Source organism: Orycteropus afer, unplaced genomic scaffold (assembly GCF_000298275.1).
Source record: "Orycteropus afer afer isolate SDZICR_OR568_19922 unplaced genomic scaffold, OryAfe1.0 scaffold00085, whole genome shotgun sequence".
In the NCBI taxonomy this organism is placed as follows: domain Eukaryota; kingdom Metazoa; phylum Chordata; class Mammalia; order Tubulidentata; family Orycteropodidae; genus Orycteropus; species Orycteropus afer.
In genome coordinates, this window is record NW_006921672.1 from 6,564,568 (window position 1) to 6,577,765 (window position 13,198).

The following is a 13,198-nucleotide window of genomic DNA, read 5'->3' on the forward strand; positions in this document are numbered from 1 at the left end:
CTCTCTCCCCTCCGCTGGCTGGAGGGGTTGCATCTCATCCCAGCCCCTGCCCCATGTTTAGGGTGGGAGACAGAATTCATGCTTCCCCATTCTCTCAGCCCTGGACAACCAGCATGTAAGACCCTTCTCTGTCATTCCCCTGCCTGTCCCCCTTGGGGTGTTTGGGGGAGACTCCAGGCTTCCCAGGATCTGTTCCCCACTTCAGTGCCTTCTAGGACATGGGGGACTCCTTGATGCTCCCCAGGCTTCCTGTGCCCAGGGCTTTGGATGGGCTATGAGGCTGGAGTGCGTGATGGAGAGGAGCTGGCTTTTTCCTTCCACCCCTGCACCTCCTCCACCTTACCCTGCCCTGCAGAGCCTCCTCCCTTAGTCAGTCCCTAGCAATCCTTGCCATCCTACCTGACCCCTCTCCCAAACTGCAAGATGCCTGCTGCTTTCAGCTCCCCGTCCTCAAGTGGCATCCTTCAGCTTCAGCTCAGAGGACCCCTCAGAGTGGAGAAGGCCTCTCCAGGGATGGGGAGCAAACGGCAGGTGGAACTCCTGGCTCAGACCCACCAGGAGAGAGGGAGTGTGTTGGAGAATGTGAGTTTGTGTAACAGTGTGTGTGTGTGTATGTGTGTGTGTGTGTGTGTGTGTGGCTGGGTACTGCTCGCAGGCGAGCAGGATTCCTTAATGTAGCCAGGATGTCCCCCTGCTGGATGTCCGTCACCATTGCTGCTCATTTTCTCAGTCTGGCTCTGACTAAGGCGATGCTCTGATATTCCAAGCTCCAATAAAGACTGTCCCAGACTTCGGCATGTGCCCATTCGTTTAAAAGCACGTGTTCTCAAGCTCAGTGAAAGGCCTATAGCCTCTGAGCCAGCTGCCAGTCACATCCATTGAAATGCTGGCTTTCAGGGCGATATTTTAAAAGAGAAAACGTGCCTGCTTAAGACATATCCACTTCTTCCAAGTGTCTAGAGGAAGATCCAAACTTCAGCCAGGCAGAAGGCACTTGGCGTGGTCTGCATCCCCCTTTTGGACGCAGAAGCTATTTGCTGACCACCTGGACAGTGACCACCCAGCATTGTCTTTCAGGTCTCTGTCCATCACCCCTAAAAGATCATCCATTGTTCAAGGGAGGGTCGGGGAGGAGAAGGGAAGGGAGGAGAAGGGAAGGCAGAGAAGGGTGAACTGCAGTTCTCACACTCTCCCCTCCCCCAGCACCTAGGCTGAGTTCAAATCCCGGCTCAGCCAGCTGGATGATGGTGGTCAGGTCGTTGTCCCTTGTCTGTCCTGGACTTACTTCCCTCATTTGGCTTATTGTGTGCCTTAAATGAGAATGTATGTGAAATGTCCAGCTGCCTTTTCCATTAGTTCTCTCTTAGCCCCCACCCCGCCCCTGCACCCACAGGCCCTTGCATAGCTGCTCTGGTTTGATGCGTGTTCCAAGAAGAAGTTGTGTTTTTTCTGGGAAGTGGTGGGATGGCAAGAACACAGTGAACCCCTGAGCTACAACAACCCTTCCAATCTGAGTTCTTCTTCCATTTTCCCCAGCCCCTGGGGAAGAGGGGGGTCCACATTTTCACAGTTTATTTATGGAGAGTGTTACAGTGAAAATTAACACACTTGTCTTGACACCACCTATCAGAAATAACCTCAACCCCTTCCAGAAAAAGCCAAAGCGTGCAGCGGGATCTTTTAAAAAATGCATATAGCCCTCCTCCACCACCCATTCTACTCGAGACACCACAACACTTGACTGACCAGTCCCTCTAGACAGTCAGCATGGGCAGAAAAGGGTGGGGGCTTAGTACTCTCCCCCAGGACCCATCTCTGTGCTCCTTGGTGGTCAGGGAGGGCAGCATAGACTTCAAAGACCCTATAGGCTGGGCCTTACTTGCTCACCCAATGACCCATTCCTGGTGCAGACTACATGGCCTAAAAGAATCAGAGACTAATTCATCCTACTTATCATCACACCTTCATCTTACCTCCCTCCTAAGAAAGAGCCAGTGCCATCAGAGAAGATGTCAACTGTTAGTTGACTCACCACCCCTACCCTGGGAGGGTTCCTGCCCCACCAGTCTCAGCCACACAAGAGAAACCAGGCCTTTTTTCCAGAATATTCTGGAAGGGCAGGAAGTTTCAGCTGCAAAGATGAAGTTGAAGGGGGGAAAATGAGCCCCTGTCTTCAGGCATCACCTTCATCGCACGCTCCCGACGTGCCTGCTGCTGAAGCACTGGTGGAGACACCAGCTTCCCAGGAGCGGCAGAGCCCGGGCCAGGGTGCCTAAGCCCTGCGCTTGGGCGCAGCTGGCCTGGCGGGGCTTAACCCAAGGACCAGCGGCACCCAAGCATGGGGCCTTAGCGGGGCAGGAGGGACGGCCTGCCCTCTCCCCAGTTGCCTCTGCCCATAACGGCCAAGTTCACTGCGAGTGAGTGGTGAAGGCCCAGGGTCAGTGGCTATAATCAAAGTCAATCACTGGCTCCCTAGGGAAGAAAACCTCTGGGATGGGGGAAGGAGGACGGAGACCCAGTCTCTGGGTGGAGGAGATGATCCAGAGTCTCCAAGATGTCCTTGCCTGCACACTTAAGTGGCAGTTCCCTCTCCAAATACCTGTGTGTGGGCGCTCGGGACCTGGGATTGTGACCCCAGGCTGCACTCCTCCCTCCAGAGAGAGCAGGCCATAAACACCCCCAATACCCTCTACCCCTCACTCTCTTCCACCTCCGCGTGTGTGGGATGTGGCCTGGGTAGCAGTCTGAAAAATGATGTCCTGACTGAGCAGAGCGTGAGAGAAGAGTGGCAAAGGATGAAGATAAGAGGTGTGGAGGCAGAGATGTTCTGGGGCCTTGTAGCCTGGAGAAGGAGCTCTGGTGACGCAGTGCCTAAGGCATTTGATTGCTAACCAGAAGATCAGCGATTCAAACCCACCAGCAGCTCTGGGGAAGGAAGATGGGGCAACCCACTTCTGTAAAGATTTACTGCCTTGGAAACCCAATGGAGTCACTATGAGTCGGAATCAATTCTCTCCTAAGAAAGAGGTGGATGGCAGTGAGTTTGGTTTTTGGTGTATCATGGAGAAGAGTCCCTGGGTGGTGGATGGGCTAAACCTTGGTGTTTGAGCCCACCTAGAGGTGCTCCTCGGAAGGAAGGTTGGGCAATCCTACTTCCGTAGTGATACTGCCTCGGAAACCCAAGGAGGGGTCACTATAGTCGGGGGCGACTCGACAGCAAATAACAACAACAACAACAGAGGTGCTCCAAAAAAGTCACAGCCATCAGGACTGTATGGTGTGTAGTTGTACTCTGAAACACATGGGGTTGCCTTGAGCTGGAATCTATTCAAGGAAAACTGGCTTGTTGGATTATTTTTAAATTTCAGTATTTCTAGAGTGAGTATAATTAGGTACACAAATGCTGTTTGCTATGGGTGGCTTTTCCGAGGATTTTCTCGAACTTTACTTGAGAATTGTTATGAATTTTCCCTCAGATTAAGTCCAGACCTACTTTCTTACTGAAAACACATTGTCTCTGCGGCTTCTCTGTCTGTTGAAACAGCTCCCTGTGTCCTGCTTCCCGTGTTTGGCTTCCTGACTGTCCTGATTTCTGCTTCAGGGGAATGTGCTAGTTCTCCTCCCTCTGACTACCTCTTCCTGTGCCCTTTTCTCCATCCATTTCTTGCTGTAGTTAAAAAAAAAAAAAAAATTAATAATGTGTACAAAGTGAAAGTATTTTAGAATCTGAAATTGTCACATCTGCAGACCCTGTAAATAACAGAAATTGAGATCCTGCTTTATAGAATAATTTTTCTTCTAATGATGTGAATTATTGGATTGAAGGAGACCCAAGTGATTGGCAGTGTCACAGTGGACTATTTGAAAATTAGTGTCAAAACTTTCTGTATGGTAAACAAGCAAGGTTCTGTAGCCGAAATACATTTCTAGGGTACAAAGCTAATGGTGAAAGTTATAAGAGGGGGTGGCTACTGTATTTTCCACCAGTTGGCTCTGTATATTGTTTTGTTTGCAAACTATTCAGTCCTAAATTATTTAATTCTTGATTTGCTATGGATGGATTCAGTGATTGGTGCAACTCAAATATGATTGATAAAGGTGAAAACAGTTCAATTCACAGAGATTGTATATTGTCATATTTTAACTGAAGACTTGGTTTTGGCTTGATTCATGAACTGGAAACACAAGTTAATAAAAAACATCAGTATTGGAAAGCTGTTTTGCAACATGTTGTTGCTGTCATTATAACAATCGCTGAATGTGGAATATCTTTTTGAGGAAGAAATGAAGTGTTTGAGTTCCCATAGAGTGGGAATATTTTGGATTTATTTGAACTTGTTACTCAGTTTGATCCATTTTTAGCAAGTCACATCTCAAACTATGGTAACACAGGAAAAGGCAACCCATCGTATACGTCTAAGTGTGAAGAATTAATAAGGTTGATATTAACCATTAATTAATTAATTAATTATATTTATAATCATAATATTTAATTTAAATATTTATATTATTTATTTATCAACTAATAAACTTAAATGTGTGAAGAATTAGTAAGTTAATAAGTGTTCAAATTTAATCAATGATTTTAAGTGATATAGATATAGCTTGGTATTTCAGTTTGCCTGTAGATTCCACTCCTGATCTTTCACATACAGATCAGCTAAGTGTTACTTAAGACACATGTCTCCAACAGATGGAAAACCTGTTGAGTGATTTATCACATTTACTAGCTTCAAAAGTCCTACCGGTGAAGAATTGGAAATCAAGTATTTTACTATTATTATTATTATTTTAAATTGTGATTTGGTGCAAATTTACAAAGCAGATTTGTTTTGCTTGCAACAGTTCATGCACATTTTATTTCACAGCCCCGATTACAAGCCCCAACCATAAGAAAACCTGCTCCCCTCCCCTCCCTGTGACTACCCCTCCCTGTGCCCTTCTTATCTATGCCTTCCTGTCTGTCCAGCTTTCCCTCTGTGTGAATGCTGCCGCTCTGATGTCTCATTGCTGATTGATCTAAGGGGTGCATCTCCCTGGGGTATGTGTTCTGCTTGTAGGTCTGAGAGCCAATCCACAGAAATGAGTCAATTTCCACACCTGAAGGATAACTGGGGGCCATAGTCTTGAGGTTCTACCAGTCTCTATCTGACCAGTAATTCTGGACATTTTTGTGTTTTTTAATTTTGTTCCACATTTTTTCCTCCCACTCTATCCAGTATCTCCAATTTTGATCCCTTTCAAATACTTCACTATTATGTGAAGTTTGCAAAATTGATTTTCCTAAGTGCAGAGGCCACGCTTATGACAATGCTGCCAATGGGTCAGGGCATTATAGAGGCATGCAACAAAATTTTAGAACGTAATGGATATGTCACTTTCATACCATGTCCTGCACACTCACTTAATCCTGTAGGATGTAGTGCAATAAATTTGTCCAGAAGCAGCTGATTTTTTTTCTACTGTTCAGTTACTCTACATACTTTTTTGTTGCCTTACTCATCAATGGGCAGTTGTTAAAACACATTTAGGCAACACTGGAATATTGAAATGTATTTTGGACGTATGTATGCACATGCAGTAGCAATGAGAGTGATCCTGGAATCAATCATTCACTCAGATTCTAGATGCCTTAGAAAATATTGCTGAAGATCAGACACAAAAAGGAGGTACCAATAGAGAAGCTGAAAACATCAACAAAATGCAAACAGTAGAGCATGTTTCTGAGTGTGTGGAATAATACATTATAGCATGTTCATCTGAGGATGAACTCTCCAAGATTCACAGGTAAATTCAAAGACATGCACAAATCTCTATCATGAACAGGGTATTTACATAATTTAAGAGAAAAATTTGAAAACACAGCAAAATAAATATTGCCAAATACTGACTATCAAGCAGTTCACCATCACAGAAGCATTAGAAAGAAACAAGTAAATGACAGAAGTGCTCCAAAAATATCGAGTGCCAGAGATCAATTTCACATAGTCACATACAACACCCTCACTGACACACTTGAATCTTGCATGAAAAGAAAGGTGAAAGTGTATGAAGTTCTTTCAGATAGAGTTTCCTTTTTAAACAACATGGATATATTTGATGAAGAATGCATAAGACATCCAAGAAATTAGTGCAGGCTTATCCCAATGACTTAAATACACACCTTTATGGAGAAGTGTGACAATTTTATTCTTAAATGGGAACTAAGTTTACAGATTCAGGAAAGACAAATTTTACCCATGTAGGTATGTATGATTCCATAATAGAAAATAAAATACAATGCATACTTCCCAATGTTGAAATTTATTTACACATATTCCTAATTTTAAAGAGCACAACACAAAAGAATGCTCATTTCTCCCCCTAAAGAGTCTAAAAAACTTTCAGTGTACAATAATGATCAAGAAAGATTCAATTCATTATCCTTATTATGTATGGAAGTAGATATTATTCACCAGCTTAACTGTGATAAAATCACTGAAGAATTTATAAAAGGAAATAATAAAAAGAAATGTTTTAATTATAACATGTGAGAGATGAAAGATCTATCTAAAAATGAAATATAATAATTTATTGTGATGTTTATTTTCTTACCACTGTTTTCTTTTATGGTATCTTTTCATGTATTCCTTTATAATTATAGCATTTATTGCAAAACAAGCATGAAAATTGAAGTATAACCTATTTAAAGTGCAATGGGTTAAAGTCAATTTTTCATTGTGAGAAATCAACATTGATTGTTGAAACAACTGACTCATTTCCTTTGTTGTAGAATATGTGGAATATTCTTGTTGTAGACAATATGGTGTAGAGTAAAAATCTTAGTACCCCACATCCACTAAAACTTTTAGAATTCAGTTCATCTTATTCTGTTAAAATGGAATATGCCACTTTTGTGTTCAATTGCTAATATAGTCCTATTTTTGAAGAAGTTACATCATCAATAGCTATGGCACACACACATGTATATATATAATGCACACATCCCATTTGGATTCATGAGTAAGCAGATGTTCTGGTTGGTTACCTAGAGCTTTTCTGACAAGAATATACCACAACTGGAATGGCCTTAACAAACAGGAGTTTATTCTTACAATTTGGAGGCTCTAAGTCCAAGTTCAAAGTGCCAGGCTATAGGGGCTGGGTGAAAGGCCCTCAGCCTTGGGCTTCAGCTCTGCCTCCTGCTCCCAGCCCACTGGAGCTAGAGGCTTTTCTTCACTCAGACGGCTTCTGGCTACTGAGGCTGAGAAGCCCAAGGTTGACAAATAAAAAGGCACAGTCCCGATGTTACCAAACCACATGGCAGGCCATTCGTTCAAGTCCATTGAAAGTCCCAACATTGGCAGAGCATGGCAGGCTGCTGAGCAGGGACACGGCTACATGCAGGGTTCAAGCATGCCATAAGCTAGAGACCATTCCCAAAGCTGCTGCTTATATATGGGAAACAGACCACATCCCTAAGGCAGCTACTCAGCTGCTCACAGTAGATTCCACCATGGAGTTGCTTACCAGTCTCATATGGGGAATATTATATCCAGCTGCCCAGCCACTCAACCAGGTCCAGCCAATATGACACACAAACTGAACTACCACAGCAAAGGAGGTGGCAACGCAGGTTATCAATGATTTAAGCCCTCATGTACCTTAATCTGCCCCTAGTTTTGATGAAGAATATTGAATGCACCACGGACTGCCAGAAGAGTGAACAAATCTGTCTTGGAAGAAGTGCAGCCAGAATGCTCCTTAGAAGTGAGGATGACGAGAATTTGTCTTAAGTATTTTGGATATGTTACCAGGAGGAGCTAGTCCCTGGAGAAGGATATCATAATTGGTGTTTTGGTTACCTAGTGCCACTCTGACAGGAATATACCACAAATGGGATGGTTTTAACAAACAGGAGTTTATCTTCTTACAGTTCTGGAGGCCAGAAGTGTGAGTTCAAAGTGCCAGGCTCTAGGAGCTGAGTGGAAAGCCCCTCAGCCTTGGGCTTCAGCTCTGCCTCTTGCTCCCAGCCCACTGAAGCTGGAGGCATCTCTTCACTCAGGCAGCTGCTGGCTGCTGAGGCTGACAAACCCAAGGTCAACAAGTGTAAAGGCACAGTCCCCATATGACAAAACCACATGGCAGGCCATTGATTCAAATCCGTCCAAAGCCCCAAGATCAGCAGAGCATGGCAGGCTGCAGAATGAAGACTCGGTACATGAAGGGTTTAAGCGTGCCAAAAAGCTGGAGACCTTCCTCAAAGCTGCTTCTCATATACTGGAAGCAGACCACATCCCTAAAGCAGCTACTCAGCTGCTCCAATAGATTCCACCATGGAGCTGACAGCCAGTCTCACCATGGGGAATAACTATATCCAGCCGCCCAACCACTCAACCAGGCCCAGCCAAGTTGACAACAACCTTAACTACCACACTTGGTAAAGTAGGAGGTCAGTAAAAAAGAGGAAGACCCTCAACAAGATGGATTGACATGGCGGCTGCAACAATGGGCTCATTCACTTAAATTGTGAGGATGGCCAAGGAGTGGGCATAGTTTCGTTCTGTTGGACACGGTGCAGCTATAAGTCAGAACTGACACAATGGCAACAAGAACAATATTATTATTTAATGGATATTGAGTTTCTGTTTAGGATGATAAAAAAATCTGGTCATAATAGTGATAGTGACGCAACATTGGGAATGTCCTTAATACCACGGAATTTTAAAACCACTCAAAAATGGTTAAAATGGTACATTTTGTTAGGTGTATTTTAGCACAATTAAAGAAAAAAATAGTAAGACTATTATTGGAAAATGTAGCATGATACTGGTAAAATAATCACGGTGATTTGTCAAATGGTAACAAAGAAAATATTTTCTTATTAAAATTCTGAATTAAAAAAAAATTAATAATGAACACAAAGAATATTCCTTAAAGGACTCCTGAATTCAACCTAAGGATGACTTATTTTACCTGGGGCTGGAAGACCTGGGCCACTCGACTGGGGCCACCCAAATAAATGACCTGGGCCCCTTGACTTGGGCCACCCAAAGAAGTGAAAGCTGTTGCTCTTTAATACCCACCGCTGTTAGTTTGCTGCTATTGAAACCATTTAAATGATTATTTCAATACACTTTTATATTGAAAATGGCATTACAGTGTATAAAATAATACCATATGTTAGAGACTAGTTTGGAAATACTGCTTTGCCATGCTCCCATTTTATGAAACTGTTTGATCCCGATTGCTCCTTTAATATCATTATTCTTGTTTCACTTATGGGACTTTTGAGCACTTCTCTCTGAGCTATTTGAGAAGAAGCATTTTTGACTCATGTATGATAATGTCCCTGGAAATTTTATCCCAAAATACCCATTTGCTATTTGTGATCTTTGCAATGTAACTACCAGTTCTATTAATTTTTAATGTTTATTATTAAAACATTATAAAATAGATAATGTAGAGGGAACATACAGTGAACCTTTATAATCCCATCACTTGGAATTAGCAATTACCAAACTCTTGCCACACATACCTAATCTGATCTTTTTGTTCCTATTGTTTTAAAGTTCAGACCTCACATCTTTCCAGACATCTGTATCTTACTATGCATCTCTAAAATATGGATATTTTCTTCATAACCAGAATGCCGTTACCATGCCTAACAATAATACAATAGTTCTTTGAGTCATCTACATCCATTTGTGTAGGCTCCTAGGGATGCTGTAGCAAAGTACTACAAACTGGGTACTGTTAAAATAATAGAAATTTACTCTCTCACAGTTCCGGAAGCTAGAAGGCCAAAATCAATGTGTGAGTAAGATTGTGCTCTTGCTGAAGGCTCTAAGAAAGGGGCCTTCCTTGCCACGTCCTAGCTTCTGGTGGTTACCTACAATCCTTGGTATTCCTTGGCTTACAGATGAAGCACTCCAATCTCCGTCTCCATCATCACGTGGCACTCTCCTGTGGGTCTTCTGTGGTTCAAATCTCCTCTTCTTATACACTTAATCCAACATGACCTCATCTTAACTTGACTATATCTGCGAAGATTCTATTTTCAAACAAGGCCACATTCATAGGTACCTAGAGGTTAGGACTTCAACACATCTTTTTGGGAGATATAATTGACCCATACCATCAGTCCATCCCAGTTGTCCCAAGAATGTCTTTTACAGTTGACTGGTTTGAATCTGGATCCAAACAAGGTCCGCATGTTGCATTTGAAGATGTCTCTTAAGTCTCAAATGGTCCATCTTCTCCTTTCTCTTTTTCATTCTATTCTCTTGTTGAAGAAACCAAGCCAGTTGTCTTATAGAATATTCCACACTTGACATGTGTCTGTCTGTACTTTTGTGATGTTATTTAGCTTGTTCCTTTATCCCTTGTTTCTTCTGTGAAGTGAAAGTTAGGTCTAAAGTATTGATCAGATTCAGGTTTAATTTTTCTTTTCATAAGAACATGTCAGAGGTGGTGCTGAGTACTGTATGTTCAGTGCCATCAGAAGGCACACAATGTCAAATGTCCCATTCTTAGTGGTGCCGCGATTGTCATGGCTTTAGTTAGTAACAACTTAAAACCTCCATTATAAAGTTGTGTGTGATTTTAAATATCTCATTGTGAGACTGTGAAATTATGTTTCTATATAACCACCCTGTATATAACTATTTTAAGTATGCAGCCATTTTTTAATGTGCCTTAGCATTTACTTCAGGCTTTAGTTACTGGAAAAACTACAAGCAGCCCTGACTACCCTCACCCCATCGATACTCCCCTAGCAACAACCAATCAGTAAACAGCAAGGAAATACTTTACCTAAAATAGTTAGAAACGGCAGTTTAGGGCTTCGACCCACAACACAGAGCTAATCAAGTAGGGACAACTTGCAATTTGAAAAATGTTAACCAATCCTGTAATTTTCTGATTAAAACTTCCTCATTCCTGCTGTAACCCCTATAAAAATCCTATTACCCCTGAGTTCGGGGCTCTCAATCCTGAACCACTGCATCAGTGATGGTTAAGGGTCCGAGCTCGAGCTTGAATAAACAACCCCTATGCTTTTAGCATAGTGGCTAAGGCACTTGACTACTAACCAGAAGGCTGGCGGTTCAAACCCACCAGCCACTCCTCAGAAGCAAGATGGGGCAATCTACTTGCATAGTGATATTGCCTCGGAAACCCAAGAAGGGGTCGCTATGAGTCGGGGCCAACTCGATGGCACACAACAACAACATGCTTTTGCAGTGGAATCGGCTCCTTGGTGGTTTTGGGGATTCAAGATCTGGGCGCAACAACATGATCCTCTTAATATGTAGAAAAATGAAGAAATGAAGAGAGGAGAAAATAATCACTCATATCCCTGCCAGCAAACCAAAGCCAAAACCAAACTCACTGGCGTGGAGTTAGACTCGACTCATAGCGACCCCTCCTTGAGTTTCCGAGGCAGTATCACTACAGAAGTAGATTGCCCAACCTTCCTTCTGAGGAGAGGATGGTGGGTTTGAACCTCCAGCCTTCTGGTTAGCAGTCAAATGCCTCAGGCGCTACGCCATCAGAGCTCCCCCTGCCACCAAAGACAACAATAAATGCTGCTTTTAGATCATTTTCTTCCATTTAGTGCATTTATTTTTCAATATGGTGTGGTCATGTTGATGTAAATTTCTCTCCTGCATAAGCACTTGCAAGTGTCATTAAAACTTCATGAACGAGCAACCATCTAAGATGCAATTAGTGGTCTCTCCCCATCCAGAGCAAAGAAGAGTGAAGAAAATCAAAGACTCAAGGAAACAATTAGTCCAAAGGACTAATGGACCACACTAACCACAGCCTCCTCCACCCTGAGACCAGAAGGACCAGATGATGCCCTACCAACCACTCTGATGGGATCACAATGGAAGGTCCTGGACAGAGTGGGAGAGAAATGTAGAACAAGATTCAAAATCGTTAAAAAAAAAGGACCAGACTGTTGGTCTGATAGAGATTGGTGGAACCCCTGAGATTATGACCCTTAGACACCCTTCAAACCTAGAACTGAATCTATCTCCTGGGGATCACCTTTCAGCCAAACAATGTTGTTGTTGTTGTTGTTATGTGCCGTCGAGTCGGCCCCGACTCATAGCGACCCCTCCTTGGGTTTCTGAGGCAGTATCACTATGGAAGTAGGATTGCCCAACCTTCCTTCCGAGGAGTGGCTGGTGGGTTTGAACCGCCAGCCTTCTGGTTAGCAGTCAAGTGCTTTAGCCACTATGCTACCAGACAATAGACAGGCCTAAAAAGCGAACAATAACACCCGTGAGTGACGTGCTTCTCAGAACCAATTTATGAGACCAGAAGGGCAGCAGTTGCCCAAAAACAAAGTTCAGAAAACAGGAAGGGGCAGGAAAGAGGGACAAAGAGAAATGGGAACCCATGGAGGAGATAGGCAGAGGGCTGTCTCATTGAGGGGATTGCAATTCATGTCACGAAACAAAACGTGTACAGATCGTACAATGTGGAATTAATGTGCTCTGTAAACATTCACCCAAACCCCAACAAAGTGTCCCAAAAGAAAACAAAAGAAAAGAAATAAGCTTCCAACTTTCACTCAGTATTGTATAGTTTCTTATCTTATCACTTTTTTTTTTTTTTTTGGTCATCTTCTTTTTGAGACGACAATAGTAGATAAATATATTTTCATTTAAAAAATAAAAATAAACCTTCATGAATGTCACTTTAGTTGCAGCAATGTCCTAATTGTCAGCCGTCACTACAACCTGCGACTCTGAGCAGACTAAGGCTGGCAGGCAATAGGAAAGAGGCTTGATTTTTCCCAAGGGGAGAGAGATGGTAAGAATGGCTGCGGGCTAGCGGCATTTCCGCCAGGCCCATTGGTGACACTCCCTGCTTTACCGACTTGTGGAGATAAATCCCTTTTGGCTGTAGCATCTCAGTTTTAGAACTGCGTAGACACAGTGACTGCAGCAATGGGCACAATCATAGTAATAACTGTGAGAATGCCGCAGGCACTGTTTCATTCTGTTGAATACACGGTCGCTGTGAATTGGAACCAATCCAATGACACCTAATAATAACAACATGTTATATGATAAAAGCAAACATGGGAAGAAGACATGCATTGCAGCACAGGTTTTTTTTTTTTTTTTTTTTTTTAGGATTTGGGTGAAGATTTACAGAGTAAATTCACTTTTCATACAGCAGTTCACATATACTTTGTCTCATG